The sequence below is a fragment of the Lissotriton vulgaris genome, chromosome 3_1, assembly GCF_964263255.1.
Source record: "Lissotriton vulgaris chromosome 3_1, aLisVul1.2, whole genome shotgun sequence".
Classification (NCBI taxonomy): Eukaryota; Metazoa; Chordata; class Amphibia; order Caudata; family Salamandridae; genus Lissotriton; species Lissotriton vulgaris.
In genome coordinates this window covers 1,185,472,956-1,185,492,214 of record NC_141689.1, presented here as the reverse complement: position 1 = coordinate 1,185,492,214, position 19,259 = coordinate 1,185,472,956, and the positions used below count along the sequence as shown (strand labels likewise).

The 19,259-nt window shown below is 42.6% G+C and overlaps 1 protein-coding gene across 2 annotated transcripts in view; it reads right to left on the bottom strand.

Moving 5' to 3' along the window:
• Positions 1 to 19,259, bottom strand: part of LOC147727632 (phospholipid-transporting ATPase ABCA1-like) — a 2,839,360-nt gene that overhangs the window by 1,564,003 nt on the left and 1,256,098 nt on the right. The gene's annotated exons all lie outside the window — the stretch shown is intronic.

Below are 19,259 nucleotides of genomic sequence, written 5' to 3'. Positions count from 1 at the left end.
CAATTTCCATGCAAAATACTATTGCGATATAATATTTAAGGAAAGGCAAGATGACAAAATATGCGTGGCACACATCACGACATTAAAGGCTGAAAGGTGTGTTGAAATCTTTTAGACCACACATTTCGGAGTTGTTATATACAGTAATTATTTTTTCAGACCACACATTTTGAAGTTGGGTTGTACAGTAACTCTTTCAGACTATAGATTTCGGAATTGTGACACACAGCTGGGTCAGACTGGCCTAGAGCAATCAGGCATTACACGAAGGTCTAGTCTGACAAGTCAGCCTGTGGGATATTTTTACTGCTTGTGGGCTTATTTTATGATCTTCTGGGCCGGAGTTTATCGTCTGCTTAGTTCTCGCCAGACATTTATGTGAGCAAAACTACAGGAGGGCTTTGCCTCCGCCCACATGTTTTGAGCCAGGAGCACATATTTCGTTTGGGCAGAAGTTGTGTACTTCCACGAAATAAGTGCGTGCCCTCCACACAGCTGTTTATTTATTTATCCATCTGTCTGAAGTAGAGCTTTCAGGGGCACACACATGACAATGCAGTCCAATCTATTAAGTAAAGAATCTTAGGTAACTAAATAATATATGGTGTTTTCTCTGGACGCACCACAGATCGGGAGAGGTCAAACATAAACCCACATTGATTTTTAGGTCTGGTTTGACAGTAAGACAGGCCCATCAGCATTGCCAATGCTTGTTACTGTTAATTTCCCTACTATTATTGTAAACATTGCCTGCAACAAGCTCAAATCCATGCAGTCTTCTATACCTTTCAAAACACTTGTAGAGCATATCTTCAAGTTCAAAACTGCCCTCATGGCCAATTTTTAGCCTTGTAATTCACTAATGAGAGCTACGTTTTTTTGGTGCCCAGCCTATTTTCTGCTCCAGTCTGACCCTGATGTAAAGTAACTCAGTCCACACATTTTGGAGTTGTGATTTACAGTAACTCTTTCAGATCACACATTTCAGAGTTGTTATGTCAAATATCTCGTCACTATCAACGTTTGTGTTGATATTGCATTAGTGCATTGCTGCTTTACTTACCTAACCAACTAATAGTATATTATAGCATTAGAGCTCACCATAGCGGCTCTACTGGCCTTTAAAGGCCCGCTCCAGCGTTAAAGCCCTGAGCCGAAGGTGAGGGCCTTCAATAAGGGAGCGGGCCTTTAATGGCCGGTAGAGGTAGTTAGGGAGGGCTCTAAGGCTATTAGAACATTAAGCCCCTAGAGGGCATAAGGTTCTATTTTGTAAAAAAAAGGCCTCACAGAGCCCGAGGGGATAGAAATTTCCTTGGGCTCCGTGGGGCCTTTGTTAACAATTTGAATGTTGATGCTCCGGGCAATTCTACTGGCCATTAGAAGCCCTGAGTACTCCATTTTTTTCAATGGGGAGCTCAACGTTCCAATGTTCTAATACTATAGTATTAATCGTTCATTCTCTGGCGTACATTGGAAAAGATAGCAAAACGTTTGTCGCCCAAAAGATTGTAAAGCTGGCCATAAAGGTCTAAGTTGGAACACTATAACAGAAAACGTACCGCATTTAAGCTCATTCAAACATTATTTAACATTATGTGCTGAAACAAATTCATGTTTGGAATCAAGTAATCAAGACGGAAGTTCCTTATCTTGCCCAACACTGTTAATCTATGTAAGGCATGTGCAGGCACAGCCTGATGGAGTGTTTTGTCTGTGATATTGATCTCTGTGCTCCACTACAGTTTCTATTAACTCTTATTGTAGTAATACCTTGCAATGTTAATATGTCTTTTGTATTGTACGCAAACAACCTTTTTATAGATTTTAATAAGTATTTCAGTTTATTAAAAATAAGAAGTATTTGTACAGAGGGTCTATAGATTTTCTTGAGTCCCGGTCCTTTTTCATTGCCCTGGTAATGTTCTTCGGGTGTCTTGCCTTTCAAACTGTTATGAGAGGTCCGACCTTCTGACGTTTTTCACACAGAATATGCATACCTTCTAAATGAGATCCCAATAAAAAGAGATAGCTCGAAATGAGACAAAATTATGGATTACATATATAAAATTCACCTATAAATACCTTTTGGAATATTTGAAAGATTGCCATGGATTATTTGCGCCTCTTTCTATATGCTACTATGTACCTAATCAAAAATATAACTAAGAAAATTGCTGGCCATCCAACAGAGGGAAAAAAGTCCATGCAACGACTTTCACGTGCTGCTTGCTTACACCTTTCTTTCTCTTATTGCCTGCTCTTTTATGCTCACCTCTTATTTCTTCACGTATTACTTCCTCCGACACTACAGTACCTGCTCTGCTATCCCACCTTCGTTTGGCCTCTCAAGCAGCTATTAGCACCTTTTAAGAACAAACTCTGCTTCATGGACTTGTCAAAAACATTATTTGGCTGTTGTTGTATGAGCACAGTTTTTTTCACTTCTCCTGCCACCATGTTAAGAACATAATTAAAATTAAATATTATTAAGGAAACCCCACTCACGCCTAATAACATGAACAGGGACCGTTGCTAGCTAATTAGTTTGGCTGTGATAAACTGATGTATGTGAAGCAATCTTATAAAAACATTGCACAAGTGCGATCCAATTTCACAATTTCTACTTCTGGTACAATAAGACAGCAAAGACAGCAGGTCTTAACCGTTGGTCCTTGGACACTGGGGTCTGCAATACCTACTCATGGAGTCCAAGAGTGTTTGGAAAATTAAATAATTGACCAGATTAATAGATGTTATGTCATCATAAAAAGCACAATATTAAATTATACATTTTAAAAACGCTCTTTAATGTGAAGGAATTTGAAATCGGAGGCAACAAATTAAGTTGGTATACATAGCTTGATTGTTGGCAGCAGCAAAACTACATTAAGCATAATAAAGTACAGAAAATTGGTGGTCTAAATAAAAGCACTGGTATGTGCCAACAACAAAAACCAAGAGCTCTAGAGACAAAACCAAATGATGGTTTGGGGGCGGATCTTTGCCCATGAGAAGGATGGGTGCTTGTGTATAACTCTCTGAAAGCCTGCTACATTGAGGTGAATTTTCAAAAGGACCATTGGAAACAGAGGAACTCGATTTCAGAGATTGATGAGATCCTGTGAATATGAACAATATGTCCTGGTGTGAAGAGCACATTCAGTATCTGCACCATTGGGGCTTGGCAGAAGGTAAGCTAGCAAAACATAACAGGGAACAGGGAGCAGGAGTGTCTCTTCCCAAGTGGTGGCAGGTACAATGACCTCCAACACAGACATCAAAGGGGAGAGAGCTCTAGGTGAGGACTCTGAGGCCAAAAGCCAACTTACAGCAATACCTTAGCGAGCAGTCAGGAAACATAGGTCACTGACAACCCGACGAGCATGGATAAGGTAGGCCATGGGTGAGAGAATTGTCCAAGGGCTTGAGAATCGGGGGAAGGAGGTGAGCAAGTTAAAGGCACAGAGGAGCAAAAAGGCCTTTACCAGTGCCAGGGAGACTTTAGCTCTGCTTATACTGGGCAAGGGACTGCATAAGAAATCTGTGAACAAAAAGAGAAAGTTTCGACTGAAAGTGGTACACAACGTAATGCTCTTTGGGTGGGCCCTGGACTAAAATATGATATACAGGATTCAGTCAGAGCTAATACACGAAACATAGTATAAAAATAGCCAATATCCTGCTCATGCTTGGATGCACATGAAAGTACAGAGTTTGCCGAACAATAGCACAGAGAACTTGGGTCACTCACCTCACTTTACTAGATTACGGAATAGAAGAGGCTAGGATGGCCCATTAACTTGAAGACCCCTTAAACATTTATAGTACATTGTTGCTGGAGTGTAGGATTGTTTTCACTGATATGCAGTGATAGCACATAGTCGTGCACTAGGTTAACTATAGTTCTAACTGCATACATTAAAAGAAGGGAGAGTCTTCCAGACAGGATAGCTAGGGTGGAGGTATTCTCTTTCCTGACTGCACTTTAATTTCCCCTGCCCACAGCACACACAATGGAACCTGACACCAGTCATGCCCTTGCTTTTGTCACCTTAGACAGTTTGAAGCCAGGACCTGGAAACGGTGAAAAGCTGACCAAAACCAGTATTGGGGATACACCAGGAAATTCCCTCACACAAAGGCTGGCACCAGGTATAAAATTGGCAACTTCAGATCCTCTCATCAGAACACACCTGGACCTATGTTAGAGTCAGAAGAAGGGCTGCCCTGCTGTCTTAAGAAAGAAGATTGGACCTGCTAGCCTTGGGCCCAGGCTCTCCAAAAGTGACTCCAAGGGTCAGTTGTCTCATAACTTATTTGCGCTACAGGGACACATTAAATGTCCACAGGCCTCTCCAAAACTGCCCAGCTGACCAGCACCAAGTGGACCTGCCTGAGCCCTGCTACTGGCATCTCCTGGCATGAGTCGTGACCCCAAAGGTTGCACTCTAGATTGTGGACACTGGGCTGGCATCAGAGTGGACGCCTCCTGAAGAAAATGCGAAGATATAGAGATTTTGGGTTCCTCCCCACTGCAAAGTGACCTTTTCTTGTGAGATTCCACCACCTGCAGAACAACTTGCCTTTTGTGTACAAAGCGACCATCCACAATAACTGCCAACACAAGTCTCAAAAGAGATCTGCTCTTTGCAAAGACAATGACAGCCTGTGTTGACTACAAATGTGAATCTCTAGAGACAACTATCTCTTTGCGCTACAATAGTGACCATCTGTGATGCACGACCTGCTCCTCGCACCAGCAATGACCTCATTGTGGTCACCACCATTGTGAACAGCAGCTCTTTGCGTGGAGTTGAGATGATAACTCTTCAGCAGGACGTACCGTATCCCTATATCTGAACCCTGCCACCCCGAAGTTGGCTTAAACCTGTGACTTTCCACTAGTCAAGCATGATAAGATAAAATACAGTAGCGACTATTGCTTTCAGCTCTATTTTCACCTAATATTTCACGAACTCATATCTCCTGTTCAAGGATTGGATTTTTGTTGTCTTGGTGTCATTATATTTATTAAACTTTTCTCTATTTTTCTAACTTGATTTGGAATTTTTATTTTGCAGTGTTTTCACTTTATTACCGTTTAAGCACTGCATAAATACTTTACATATTGTCTCTAAATTAAGCCTGAATGGTCTGTGCCAAGCTACCAGAGGTTTAAGCATAGGTTTAGTTTAGTTTAGATTAGTTTTGCATTTCTAACGCGCAACAGCTACCCACAAAGGGTTTCCCGGCGCGAATTTGTGAAAAAATTAAGGTAGGGCTAAGGTCAGGGGGAATGTCTAGATGTTAAATACCCAGGTTTTTAACACCTTGAATGCTAAGGCAATTCATCCCGGATGCTGAACTCCCTCGAATCCCATTGTTCATGACGAGTGAGCACACAAGCAGTGTACTGCATGAAGAGCTGAGCTCGTCATGAGCATGGACGGGGTTAAAGCTTTACGAAATTTCATGTAGTTGATCTCATTGCGTACCGGGAAAGGCAAGAAATTCCATAGCTGAGGTCCTTGATAGGAGAAAGATTTGCCGCCCATACGAAAGAGCTTGAATTTGGGGATGACAAACTTTTTTGATGTGGAAGAGCGGAGAATGCGGGACGAGCAGTATGGGGGAACGAGCGAGTGGAGATATTTTGGGGCCGAGCCAGTGTTAATTTTATGCATAAAACAGAGTGCTTTAAATTTTATTCGGTTTTCGACCCTAAGCCAATGAAGGTCACGGAGGTATTCGGTAGTGGGAGTGGCTCTGGGGATTTTACATAGCAGTCTAGCAGCTGAATTCTGGATAACCTGCAGTCTGCGGATGGTTGGTTTTTTTGAGCCCAGGGAGAGTACATTGCCATGGTTAATCCTGGAAGTAATCAAGGCATTGACTACAGTTTTCTGAATAGACTCAGGTAGCATCCAGCAGATCATTTTTAGCCACTTTAGGACTGCAAAACATGTGGCTGAAGTTTTTACAGCTTGCTGGTGCAGATTGAGGGAATCGTCAATAACAATGCGTAAATTGCACGCCTGTGATACAGGGACGGGGAGCGTGCCCATTTCCTGGGGCCAATTTTGAGGGCCCCACATGTTTTTACTTTTACAGAGAATAATGACCTCTGTTTTTTCCCCATTTAATTTGAGGAAATTATCCTGCATCCATCCTGCTATTTTAGTAAGACCTATTTTAAGTGTGGAGGGAGTATCAGTATTCTCAGAGGAGAGGGAAAAAATCAACTGGGAGTCGTCGGCATATGAATACATCAATAGGCCGGAGTCCTTCACCACCTTAGCTAAGGGGCTCATATACAGATTGAACAATAGTGGGCTGAGTATGGAGCCATGTTCAAAGACATGCGTGTCCGAGCAGGCGGATTGCCAAAAAACTTGGAAAGTACGTTCCGTTAAGAAGGAGATGAGCCAGTTGAGTGCCGGATAGCGGATACCTAACACCTGCAGTGTGTTGATTAATACAGTGTGTGATACCGTATCAAATGCGGCACTTAAATCCAGAAGTATAAGAGCTACAGTCTCGCCTTTATCTAGCAGGCGGCGAATATTCTCTGTGACTCCTAATAGAGTGGTCTCTGTAGAGAATCCAGCTCTGAAACCTGATTAACAGGGGGGTAGCAAGTCTTGAGCAGTAACAAATACGGTGAGAATTTGATGAACATGTTTTTCAAAAATCTTGGAAAACACCAGTAGCAGAGAAATGGGCCGAAAGTTGGAAGGTTGATTAGGGTCCGTTTCAGCTTTCTTAAGCAGGGGATGGATCATAGCATGTTTCCATTCAGCTGGTACAGTATCTTCCTGTAAAGAGGTGTTGAGAAGATCTGTAATAATGTCAAGGGACCGAGGACTAAGCTTTTTTTTTAGTATGTAGCAGGGTAGGGGGTCGTTTGGAGATCCAGATTTAATAGTATTAAGTAGTTCGGTTAGAGCCATGGTATTTAGTCTAGGCCAACTATCCAACATACTTCTGGGGTTCTGAGGGAAATGTAAGTCAAAGCTATTAATGTAATTGTGCGCGGAGGGCAAGATGGCGGACGCATTGGCGTCCGAGTGAGCAACATCGCCAGCGGTCTCGCTGCCCTAAGCCTTCCAACCCTTCGCATCCTTCCTGACGGCTTAGCGGTTTAGCGGCGAACAGCGCAATAAGGGGAGATGCGTTTTCTGATTCTGCAAAAACCTTAAAAAAAATCCTACCTGTTTTCCTGTCCCAGGTTGCGGCTGGATCTCTGGTGTTGGTTTCCCCGGACGCTGCAACCTACGTGGCGGCATCCATCTCTCCCGCTTCTAAGGGCGAAAGCGGAACCACGGACTGGAACGGGAGCCAGCTTCACGGACAACTCTAACTCGCAGCAATCCGCTGCTTCTGGCAGACGCTCTCGAGTACAGATACGACATAAGGGTGACACCAACGGAGCAATGGCACCAAAGAATCCCGCAACGATGGCTCCTAAACCACAAAAATAAGCCGAAGACGAGGGCAAATACGGCAGCACAGGAAGGTGCTCAGACTGTTCAAAACGCCCAGACTTCGCAGAACGTGCAGAGCAGCGATAATGTAGGCAATACCATGCCGCAGGATAATCTTCAGAACCCTCCTCACCAGAACCCACAACAGGTAATATATAACTCTGATTCTCCTCTGTGCCTGGTCTCATAACAGCTCCAGTAGCTCAAGCAGCTCCAGCCGAAATTACTACCAATGGCAACACCCGCTTGATAGTGGGGGATTCTGGGAGTTGTAGGCTGGGAGCTATTCCTCAAATTCCGGACATGCTCGCACAGAAAAAAAATAATAAAATTCAAGAACTGGGAAATACTTGTTTTAATGGTAACACGGGGAAAGCCGCCCTAACTGGAAATGAGAGGTTAAAGATATCTAGCGACACTGGACGGGACAAAGACACTGGCACTGGCAATGGTAAAGTTGGGTCAAAAGAGAGTTAAAATCCTATCCCTCCACGCCTCCAGACATCTGTGGACCTAATCAATAATGCACAACCAGCACAGGACGTACCAGAATCTTTACTCGTTGTGGAAGATGTTGAATCACTAGATTCTGCGGGTAATTTCTACTCTATGACTAACTTGTCGGTGGCTCTAGTATCTGATATCCTTGAGGCAGACGGTGGATGGAGAGATGATATGAGTGGCAAGAGCTCAGGATCACAACACGAATCGCTTGGTTCATTGGGACAGGAGGAGGGTGAAGATGAAGATGCAGAACAGGCTGAGGATGAGGATGAAGATGCCCCTCAACACAGACTGGAATGCGGTGCCAAAGACTTTACAGCACTCACAGCACATGTAGATACTCTCCCCAATGATCCAAGTTTGGCTGTACCACAGAATCTGCAGACTCAGGATACCACACAATCACAAGCGACTGGTTCTACGTTAGATACACTCTGACAGCTTATGATCCAGCATCGGGAAGAGACAAGGGCAGAAAATCTTCACACGCAAGGTGCTATTCGACGGCTTCAAAATAACCTCAGAAAAGTCGCTAAATCTTGTAGTGAGACGTCTGCAAGAGTGACTGAGGCTGAGGGGAGAATCTCAGCGATAGAAGATACTGTGACAAGTCAACAAACTCAAATGTCATCATTGGTAGGGTTGAGAGACGAGATAAACTGGAAACTGGTGGACTTGGAGAACAGATCACGCATAAATAACCTTCGAATCCTGGGTATTCCGGAGGGAAATGAAGGCGGTAATATAAGACAATACGTAATTGATCTTTTTTTCGGAAGCCTTCCCAGAGCTTGTGCAATGGAAATGGGATTTGGAAATTCAATGCGCACACCGATTTCCATTTAAAAAAAACACCAGACAGGATATTAATTCAAAACCCAGGGCAATCTTGATATGCCTAAACAACTTTCTGGCAAGAGAGGCTCTCTATGACCTGGCCAGGCCAGATAGGTAAAGAAGGGGAAGAGGAGTCGAATTCTTTGTTCGGACTGACTATTGTCATGCCACAGTAGAACAACGTTGGCAGTTTTGACAGTTAATACCTGCCTTCCAAGCTAAAGGTGCTCAAGCCTTTCTTTTGAATCCTTCCAAACGTAAAATAATCTTCAAAGAAAAATCATACTTTTTGACCTCGGAGGGGGCAGCTAAAGAGCTTCTGGCCTCCTTACGCTATATGAGCATTACAAAACGGGGTTATTGAGATATCTCAAGAACAAGATTGCGGAAACTAATTTTGATTTTTTTGTCTTATACATACAGTCTTATTGACATAGTAGCATTTAATTAACTATTTTATTACTTGCTGACTAAAATAAGACATCTTCTCTGTTGATCAGGGATAAAAAAATGGAGATATAATGGGTGAATTACAAGAGTTTAATAAAGGAAGGAGAGGGCACTGAGACACCAGATGCTTCTCACATCATCCATACTAGGGACTACCAGTCCTTATGCCAGGGATGGGGTCAAGGGGAATTGTTAAGCTATCTGATTGGTGCTCCATCAATGCTTTTTATTGTTTTGTTTAAAGGGGTTGAGAATAGAAATCTGAGTTTGCATATAAATGATCATTGTACTAAACAGTATAGATGTACGCAGGTGGATAGAAAAGAAAACTGTATAATTGATGATGATGGATGAATTCCGAATTTGCTCTTGGAATGTTTGTGGAATAAATAACAGGAAAAAAAGGGGGATTTGTAACCAGATTATACAGAGCATGAATATAGATATAATGTGTCTTCAAGAAACACATATTAGATGGAGCGATAGAAACATGTTTGAAGATCTTGGTCTGCAATTATTAGCTTGTACTAAACAAGGTACCACCACAAAAGGCGTGGCAATTCTTATGAGACATGGACGAGGACGCTTAAAACGCACAAAGGTCGATCAGTATGGAAGATGGGCAATAATCGAGCTTGAGATAAATGCTAAATTATGGACAATCTGCTCATTCTATGCCCCAAACTCAGATGACCCCGAGAATATAGACTATTTAAGCTTAGAATTAGCGGACTGGCCGTCCTCGGTCATATTTTGTGGAGATGTGAACATGCATCTTGCAGGGGGGACTGACATATCTAGTGATAGTATATACCCAGGTTTAAAAAAAAAGACTTATAATGTTGTTAAAGGTTTAGCAACAGAATATGGTTTAAAAGATGTGGGATACATAAAAAACCCTTCCTCACCTGGGTCTACTTTTTTTTCTAATCCCCATCAGAAATTTGTACGTATAGATGATTTTTTTGTGAATAGGGGTCTAATAAATAACATACTATTTGAAATATTTCCCCGAATAATTTCTGATCACAATCCAATAGTAATAGAAGTTCCGACAGTGACTGGTTCTTCCTTAACTTTAAGACCCTGGTCATTTGATCGGAAATTACTTGTAGATCCATCATATCTAGAAACAATTAGTAGATGGATTAAAGACTTCTTTCATTTTAATAGAAGTAGTACATCTATTCAGATAGTTTGGGATGCTTTTAAAGCGGGGGTCCGGGGCAAAACACTTTCCTATTCAATTAAGAAACAAAAACTTATCAAAGAGAAAACAGAACAGAATTTTAACCTAGTACGAGAATGGAAGGAAAAACTTCCTATAGCTATTTCTAAACATCAAGATACTGAACAAATTAAAACTACACTAGATATACATAAAGCCAGGGTCTATGAAACATTTGCAGCTAAATTAGTGGAACAACTCGCAACATTTCAATCTCAGATCTATGAAATGGGAGAAAATTCCGGAAAGATACTAGCAAAAAGAACCAGAGAGAAAGAAATCTCAAACTCTATTAATGCGATACAAGATGAGCTAGGCCAGGTTCATGATGACCCTGATCAAATTCTCGAGGTATTCCGGCAATTTTATTCCGAATTGTACCAAATCGATAATGTGACATACTCTCATGATATGTTGTTAAATTTTATTGGAGAAAATAATATTACAAAATTGAATGATTTACAATCAAACTCCCTCGAAAAGGGCATTACATGGGAGGAAATTGAATCAGCTTTACTCTCTCTGGCTACTGGAAAAGCCATGGGCCCCAATGGCATCCCTCTTGAATTTTTTAAGATGTTTAGAAACGTTATGAAAGAAGACTTACTGCTTACATTCCAGGAAGCTCAGAGAGGGTCTCCACCAGTATCGTGGAGTCAATCCACATTGATGGCTTTTCTTAAAAAGGATAAGCCTCCCCTTAATCCGGCGTCCTTTAGACCGATCTCTTTAATAAACGTTGATAGCAAGGTCTTTTCAAAAATATTAGCCACCCGTATGTCAACAGTGATATCCTCTATCGTTTCACGATGGCAACACAGGTTTATCCCTAATAGGGACACGGCGGACCATGTCTGAAGAATATTTGCTATGATGGACTGGGCTCAAGCCCCTAACACACCCATTGGAATCACCCTGTTGGGTGCCGAGAAGGCATCCGACAGGGTGGCATGGCCTTTCTTATGGGATGTATTGGCTCTGAAAGGCTTTGGACCAAAAATGATTAAGGCTCTGAAAACTTTACATTTATCACCATCGTCATGTATTAAAATTGGGTCCTGTAAGTCTAGTCCATTCTCCATCTTTCAGGGTACTCGGCAAGGGTGCCCATCATCTCCACTCCTATTCTCTATATATATTGACATATACCTTAATAAACTTAATCAAGAGGAAGATATAAAACCGGTGGAGGTTGCAGGGACTCCTTACAGAGCATTGGCATATGCTGATGATGTGGTAGTGACTACCACAGATATCGTAATGGCAATCCCAAAGATTGAAGAGATAGCGGAAGACTTCGGTGTTTTTTCAGGCTATAAATTAAATTCCTCAAAAACCCAAATTCTATTTGTAGGTCAAAATCCACCTACACACCTCAACATATTATCCACTGCAACATACTTAGGAATTAAGATTACAACCCCAATTTCTGATATATTCAAGCTTAATTTCACCCCCATTTTCAAAAAAGCAAATACTACCCTGGAACGGATTAACCACTTACACCTGTTATTACATGGCAGAAATAATGTATTAAAAATGTTAATAGTTCCGCGATTTCTATACCTTTTTCGAACCATACCACTTGAGTTTTCAATAGAATTCTTTAAACAATTGGAGAGAATGGCGGGAAGATTTTTATGGGGATACAAACGTCACCGTAGAGCTTTTAAAAAGCTGATTCTCCCTAAGGACAGAGGAGGATGGAGCACACCACATTTTTTATTTTACTATCTAGCATCAATATTGCAGTTCATCAATCCTTAAATTATTGGCATTAAAGGTCCAATTCATGAAGCACATTTTCCTTCCATTTATGAACTTTCTTTAGGGCAAAAGCTCATGGCTGCTTTAAAAAAAATATTGAACCTAGTTACTTCAAGAAAATTAAATTTAAGACTGTAACAGCAGCATACCGGGCATGGAAGATTATTAAGTGACACCTAGGGATTCCAAAAATTTTGAGATATACCCTTTTGTCATCTAAGCACATATTGCCTGCTATATTTAGAGATCAAATTATGTTAAAATGGAGTAAACAAGGAATCAACTGTATCAATGATTTATGGCATACTGATGAAATGATCTCCTTTCAGGCTCTTCAGGCTAAGTTTAATATTTCAACTCTGGATTATTTGAAATATTTTCAATTACATAGTTATTTTAATACTTTCTCCTCAGAACAACGTTTAGGGCTCCAGAAAATATCTTTGATTGAATCTCTATACATTAAAAGAAAGATAGGCTTTTTTTTACAACTTATTGATTTCATCATACTCAGATGACCTATCTTTAGTTCAAGAACGATGGGCAGAAAAACTTGGGGTGACAAATGTGCTGATAGAAGACTCCATTATGATGGCTAATTCTATTTTACTGATGAGCAGATCCCGCACTCAGCACTATATGGTTCTCTATGATCTATATCATACCCCGAAAAAAATCTCTAAATGGGGAGCATCTACAGGTACCGCATGTAAGAGATGTTCGCTAGCAGCAGCGGATGCAACTCACATGTTCTTTTGTCCGCTGCTCTCATCAGTACTTAACCAGATACAGATTTTTATGTCTTTAACCCCATTGACGCTCATGACGAGCTCAGCTCGTCATGATGTACACCTCTCATACACTCATGACGAGCTGAGCTCGTCATGGAGCATGGGTTTCTTAATATTTCAGCACCCAGCGGGAATTGCTCTAGCAGCCATGGAGTTAATTCTTGGATGTAACATTATCCTCACAGCAGAGATTGTTTTGTTAGGTACCTCCTCTGTCAACATCCCTGAAGATAAAAAAAACTGTTATTTATATGTATGTCTGTTTATCGTGCCTGTGTTACTCAGGAATGGATTAGTCCAGATCCGTTACAATTTCATACTTGGAGGGCCTGGCTCTTAGCAAAGTATAATATAGAACAGGCAATCTATGCTGTGAAATGACGTGTTAAAAGACTAATGGGGGGGGGGGAATTTGGGCTCCAGTTCATCTGTGGATACAGGAAGAACTGGGAATTAAGCAATCTTTATTTAATATTAACTAAACAGATCTTTCTTTTTGCTTCTTTTAGATATGAGCATCTGTTGAACTGCAATGTACTCCTTTTTTATGTCTCTTCTTTTATTATGTGTATGTATACCTACTCAGTATGAATTATGTATCTGATTTTGCTTGCAATAAAATAAAAAATAAAAAAATAAGTAATTGTGGGTGGGAGATGCCAGGGAAGAAATGTCCAATGGAGGGCAATTACCCTACTGCAATTGCTTGGTAGATTGTATCCACTTTTTGTATGAAAAAAGGGGCCAATGTGTCACATTGCTGTTTATTTAAGTTCGGTGGTATAGCTAATGTTTTAGATTCAGCAAGTTCTTTCACCATCTTGAACACTGTTTTGGAGCGGTTAAGAGCCTCCGAGATGGTGGAGCACACATGGTCGGCACATGCCTTATTGCAGAGGGTATGATATTTGGCTAATTTACTTTTGTACAATTTCTTTGCTTCAGATGAGTAGTTTTTTCTCCATTTACGTTAAAAAGTTTTGCATTCAGATTATTCTTGTTTTAGTAGTTCCGTAAACCATGGGGCCGGAGGTCGCTGGCTCTTACGTTTTAATTTGGTCAGAGATAGGCAAGTGTCAATTGCCATCAGAAGCCAATTCTGTACTGCCGTAGATAGAGAATGTACAGATTGCTTTGAACAAGGAAGATGGGAATTTAAAAAGATGTTCAGTGTTTCAGTGTCTAATTTTTTCCAGTTCCTAATTAGCTTGGGTTGATCAGGAAGAACCTGATGCTACTGCATGGCTTCTTGAAATGAAAATCTAATCAGAAAATGATCTGACCAGAAAATAGGCAGTGCGGGAAGAACCTTGATCGTCTTGAGGTTAGTGAAAATGGGGTCAAGCAGGTGACCTGCCGTATGAGTAGGTCCAGAGTTCAGTAGGTTTAAATTTAGGGAGGCAAGATCGAAAATGAGCTCCGAAGCTGTTGTACTAGTTAGATTTTCTAAATGTAAGTTAATGTCACCAATAAGAGAAAAATTGGCAGCCTTCATCACTAATGGGCTTATTATTTCCGGGAGGGCAGTTGCCCATGCTGTAGCAGTGCCCGGTGCATGGTAAACAAGTAAACCAGAAAACCTAAAGTTAGGGGTGAGGGCAAGCTTAAATATAGCACCTTCACAATTGTGGCTAGATAATGGAGTGAAATCACAGTTTTACTCTTTTTTAAGGAAGATAGAAATCCCACTTCCTGTTTTATTAATGAGATCGTTCCTTTCTATAGCATAATGATCAGGCACAGCCACCGCAATATCCGGGCCAGAGCTCTCCTGCAGCCAGGTTTCTGTAAGAAAGAGGGTGTCAGGTTTTTCCTTCATTAATAAATAAAGGCTCTCAAATTTGTGTTTAGGTAAAGGCCTGCAGTTTAAGCTAAGAAAAGAGAATATTTTACATTGAGATTGACATTGGTCGCTCCTGACGCTCTCCCCATTTATGATAAAAGCGCAATTTAGACAAGGTAGAATTTCGCCCTCCAAGTGTAGCTTACCACATTCCGGTGTTAGTGGGTTATTAGGAACCCAGAGCTGCTCGGAATTGTACCTGAGAGATAGATGATGGCTAATATGGGATGGGTGCACGGCCAGGGTTTCCACTTCTACTTGCTTATTAGCAGAGTTGGTATTTGTAGGAGTAAAACCAGGGTATCTGGCCCTGGGCGCGGTCCAAGCGCGGAGGGGCGCAGACAGGCTTGCCTTTGGCGCGCCTTCAGCGCGCCAGTGGTGCCCCCGCTGCGCATCCTGGATCTGGTGTAAATTTAAGGCCTCGGGAGACAACGAGCTCCGCCGGGGCTGTGCGCTGATTGGCTAGCAATCAGCCAATCAGCGAAGGTTACAGCCGAAGTTCCCCAATGGTGGCCGCCACGCGAACAAACAGCGTGTGAGCCGAGGGGCAAGTGCAAAGAAAGTAAGTGCAATCGTAGGTGCAATTCTAAAGTACTTTTAAAGATTTTCTAGCGATTGTCCCCCCAACAAATTCCCTTCAGTAATTTCTAGAAAGAGCAGCACAAACTGACATGGCGCCCTTTTCAGGATTCGGGAGACAACGAGCTCCGCCGGGGCTGTGCGCTGATTGGCTCACAATCAGCCAATCAGCGAAGGTTACAGCCGAAGTTCCCCAATGGTGGCCGCCACGCGAACAAACATCGTGTGAGCAGATCGGCAAGTGGAAAGAAAGTAAGTGCAATCGTACGTCCAATTTTAAAGTATTTTAAAAGATTTTCTAGCGATTGTCCCCCCAACAAATTCCCTTCAGTAATTTCTACAAAGAGCAGCACAAACTGACGTAGCGCCTTTTTAAGGCCTCAGGAGACAACGAGCTCCGCTGGGGCTGTGCGCTGATTGGCTCGCAATCAGCCAATCAGCGAAAGTTACAGCCGAAGTTCCCCAATGGTGGCCGCCACATGAACAAACAGCGTGTGAGCTGAGGGGCAAGTGCAAAAGAAAGTAAGTGCAATCGTAGGTGCAATTTAAAAGTATTTTAAAAGGTTTTCTAGCAATTGTCCCCCCAACAAATTCCATTCAGTAATTTCTACAAAGAGCAGCACAAACTGACGTGGAACCCTGTTTAAGGCCTCGGGAGACAACGAGCTCCGCTGGGGCTGTGCGCTGATTGGCTCGCAATCAGCCAATCAGCGAAGGTTACAGCCGAAGTTCCCCAATGGTGGCCGCCACGCGAACAAACAGCGTGAGAGCCGAGGGGCAAGTGCAAAAGAAAGTAAGTGCAATCGTAGGTGCAATTTAAAAGTATTTTAAAAGATTTTCTAGCGATTGGCCCCCTAACAAATTCCCTTCAGTAATTTCTACAAATTTCAGTGACTTTTGTGCTTCACCCAACAAGGGCTGCCTTTCTTATTTGAGTGGGGTATCCACTCTTCTCAACAATTTTTCAATAAGCATCAACAGGAGTCAAAGAAGAAAAAGACCAGAAATTATGTTAGAAACAATATTTCAGGAAATCACAGCAGTGGTGTGTGTGTGGGGGGGGTCACTGTTAACACATTGGAAACCAACCTGGGTGGTATGTCTTTTGACCTACAATCCATGCTTACGGACATAACCACTTTCCAAGCATGACTACTTCAGACTTATTAACAAATAAAGCCCTAGAAAACCTGTTCACTGTGGTCAAGATATCTATGTCATGCAGAAGAAAACAATAAGCCTGGAAAACAAGGCAAAGAGGGAAAATTTCATTTTGCAGAAATCCATGAAGAAATGAAAAAGACAAAATGGAATTCATTAACTCCTTCACTTCTTACTAGTTTTGGAATTCTCACTAAAGTTGGAATTCCTGACAGAATGCTGCATCAAAACACGAGGAATGGAGAACTAGAACCACATCCATTGCTAGTTTCTTGCCAAATCAGCAGATCATGCAAGTCTTACAGCACCAGAAAAGTATTGATCATATGAGTTTGAAGGACACTTAGGGGCTAATTTTGACGGCGGGCAGATCTTCACCACCGGCCAGCAGTGGCGATCCGCCCGCCATTGCAACCTTATTTACCCACCGCCAGATTACAATGGCTGTGGGTACCGCGGCGGACAGAAGTCCGTCCGCCGATTTTCCACCAGTCGGCAGCCGGGAGGATTTGACCATTAATATGGAGGCAGTGAAAGTCCATAGGTCGCACACTGAAGAACCGCCTAAACTCTGCTGATGAAGGATAACAATCCTGAAACACCGGTGTCCAGAGTTGGCCTGCAACTTTGCATTTACACTTGAGATTCAACAAAAAGCGCACGCACTTCAAAGAACTGCATTTACCATGATGCTCAGGGGTAACCCGCTGGTGGGTGGAGCAGTGTGCGACCTATGGACTTTCACTTAATATGGCTCCCTTGAGCCACACGAGCTGACGAGCTCTGGTTACGCACCTGCGCGCCGTGAGAGGTACCAGACCCGATAAAACTTGGCAGCCTGCACAGCAAAACCCCGAAGAACTGCCTAAACTCTGCTGATGAAGGATAACAATCCTGAAACACTGGTGTCCAGAGTTGGCCTGCAACTTTGCATTTACACTTGAGATTCTACGAAAAGCGCACACGCTTCAAACAACTGCTTTACCATGATGCTCAGGGGTATACCCGCTGGTGGGTGGAGCAGTGTGCGACCTATGGCCTTTCACTTAATATGTTTTTTTTGAGCCAGACGAGCTGACGAGCTCTGGTTACGCACCTGCGCGCCGTGAGAGGTACCAGACCCGATAAAACTTGGCAGCCTGCACAGCAAACCCCGAAGAACTGCCTAAACTCTGCTGATGAAGGCTAACAATCCTGAAACACCGGTGTCCAGAGTTGGCCTGCAACTTTGCATTTACACTTGAGATTCTACGAAAAGCGCACAGGCTTCAAAAAACTGCACTTACCATGATGCTCAGGGGTATACCCACTGGTGGGTGGAGCAGTGTGCGACCTATGGACTTTCGCCATCCAGATTAGGATGGGTGCAGTAACTGGCCTTTCCATGGCGGCGATACCACCAGGGAAAGGAATGGCGGGGACTGGCTAAGGTGCCCTTTGCAGGCCCCCTGAGGAGTAGGAGGGTGTACATAAGGGGTACCCATGGTACCCCCTGCAGTTCCTTGCACCAAGTGGCAGGCACCGCGTGGTGCCTGCCATGTGGTACAGGGATATGCTGTGCATTGCCTTCTACCATTGCGGACGGTGCTTCAGCCAGAAGCACCGTACGCAATGGTAAAGGGGCAGGATGCGCCCGCCTGTATGGCGGGCACATCCTAATTGGGCAGATGGGGCCACCACACCTCTGGTGGTAAGTCCTGTCACTGTTATGGCGCCCGCCATCATAAGGAGCCCCGTAATATGTATTATGGCAGACGTCTCAACAGACATGAACAAGTGAAATTCCTAGCACTCAGACTAAAACTTAAATGAGACACAGAAATGGCCATTTGGACCATTCAGCAATGATTATAATAGAGGATAGAATTATGGTATGTACAGAACTAGTTAGCTAGAAAGTTATTTGAGAGCTTTGGTACCCATAGGCGTGGAAGTGCAAGTAGTGAGCATACATATCAGCGTAAACTGTCTGTCATAACCCTGCTCCAGACACTTAAGGACTCCAACTTGTAGTAAACTCTATTGCTGAAGAGGGAGACAAATCCAGATCCCCTTTAAAAGCAGAAATGTGCCCGAAGGCCCAAGATCACTCAATATGATTTTATCGGCTACACGTTTTCCATTTGCTGCCATTACACTGTTATTGTACTATGTTTTTCATATACATTACTTATTAGGAATTGATAAAGGTTATCTACTCATGCTTTATAATGACAAAACTAAGAAATACATTTGAGGGAAAAAATTCTAAATTGGAAGAACGTTGATACCAACTTTATTGTGCTGTTTAGTTAAAGTAGAATAGATGGGACAAGAATTATATGGTAACAGAACAGTTTAATTATAAAGTTATAGATTGGATAAATAGCCCAGGATAAGAAAGCTATCCATATCATTGACACTCCTAAATATACATCACTGCTGATTCTGATATACATATCAAACAGTTTTAGACAAAAGGAACCAGGAGCTATTTTTAAGCCGGTCCTGCACACATGCTCCAAGAGACTAGTGGAAGTGCCCTCACACACCCCAAAGGATGTCATGCTTCATCATTGGGCCTGCTCCTTGTCGGACCTGCACTGCAATGTCCGGCGGGCACCAGCGAAGGTGCT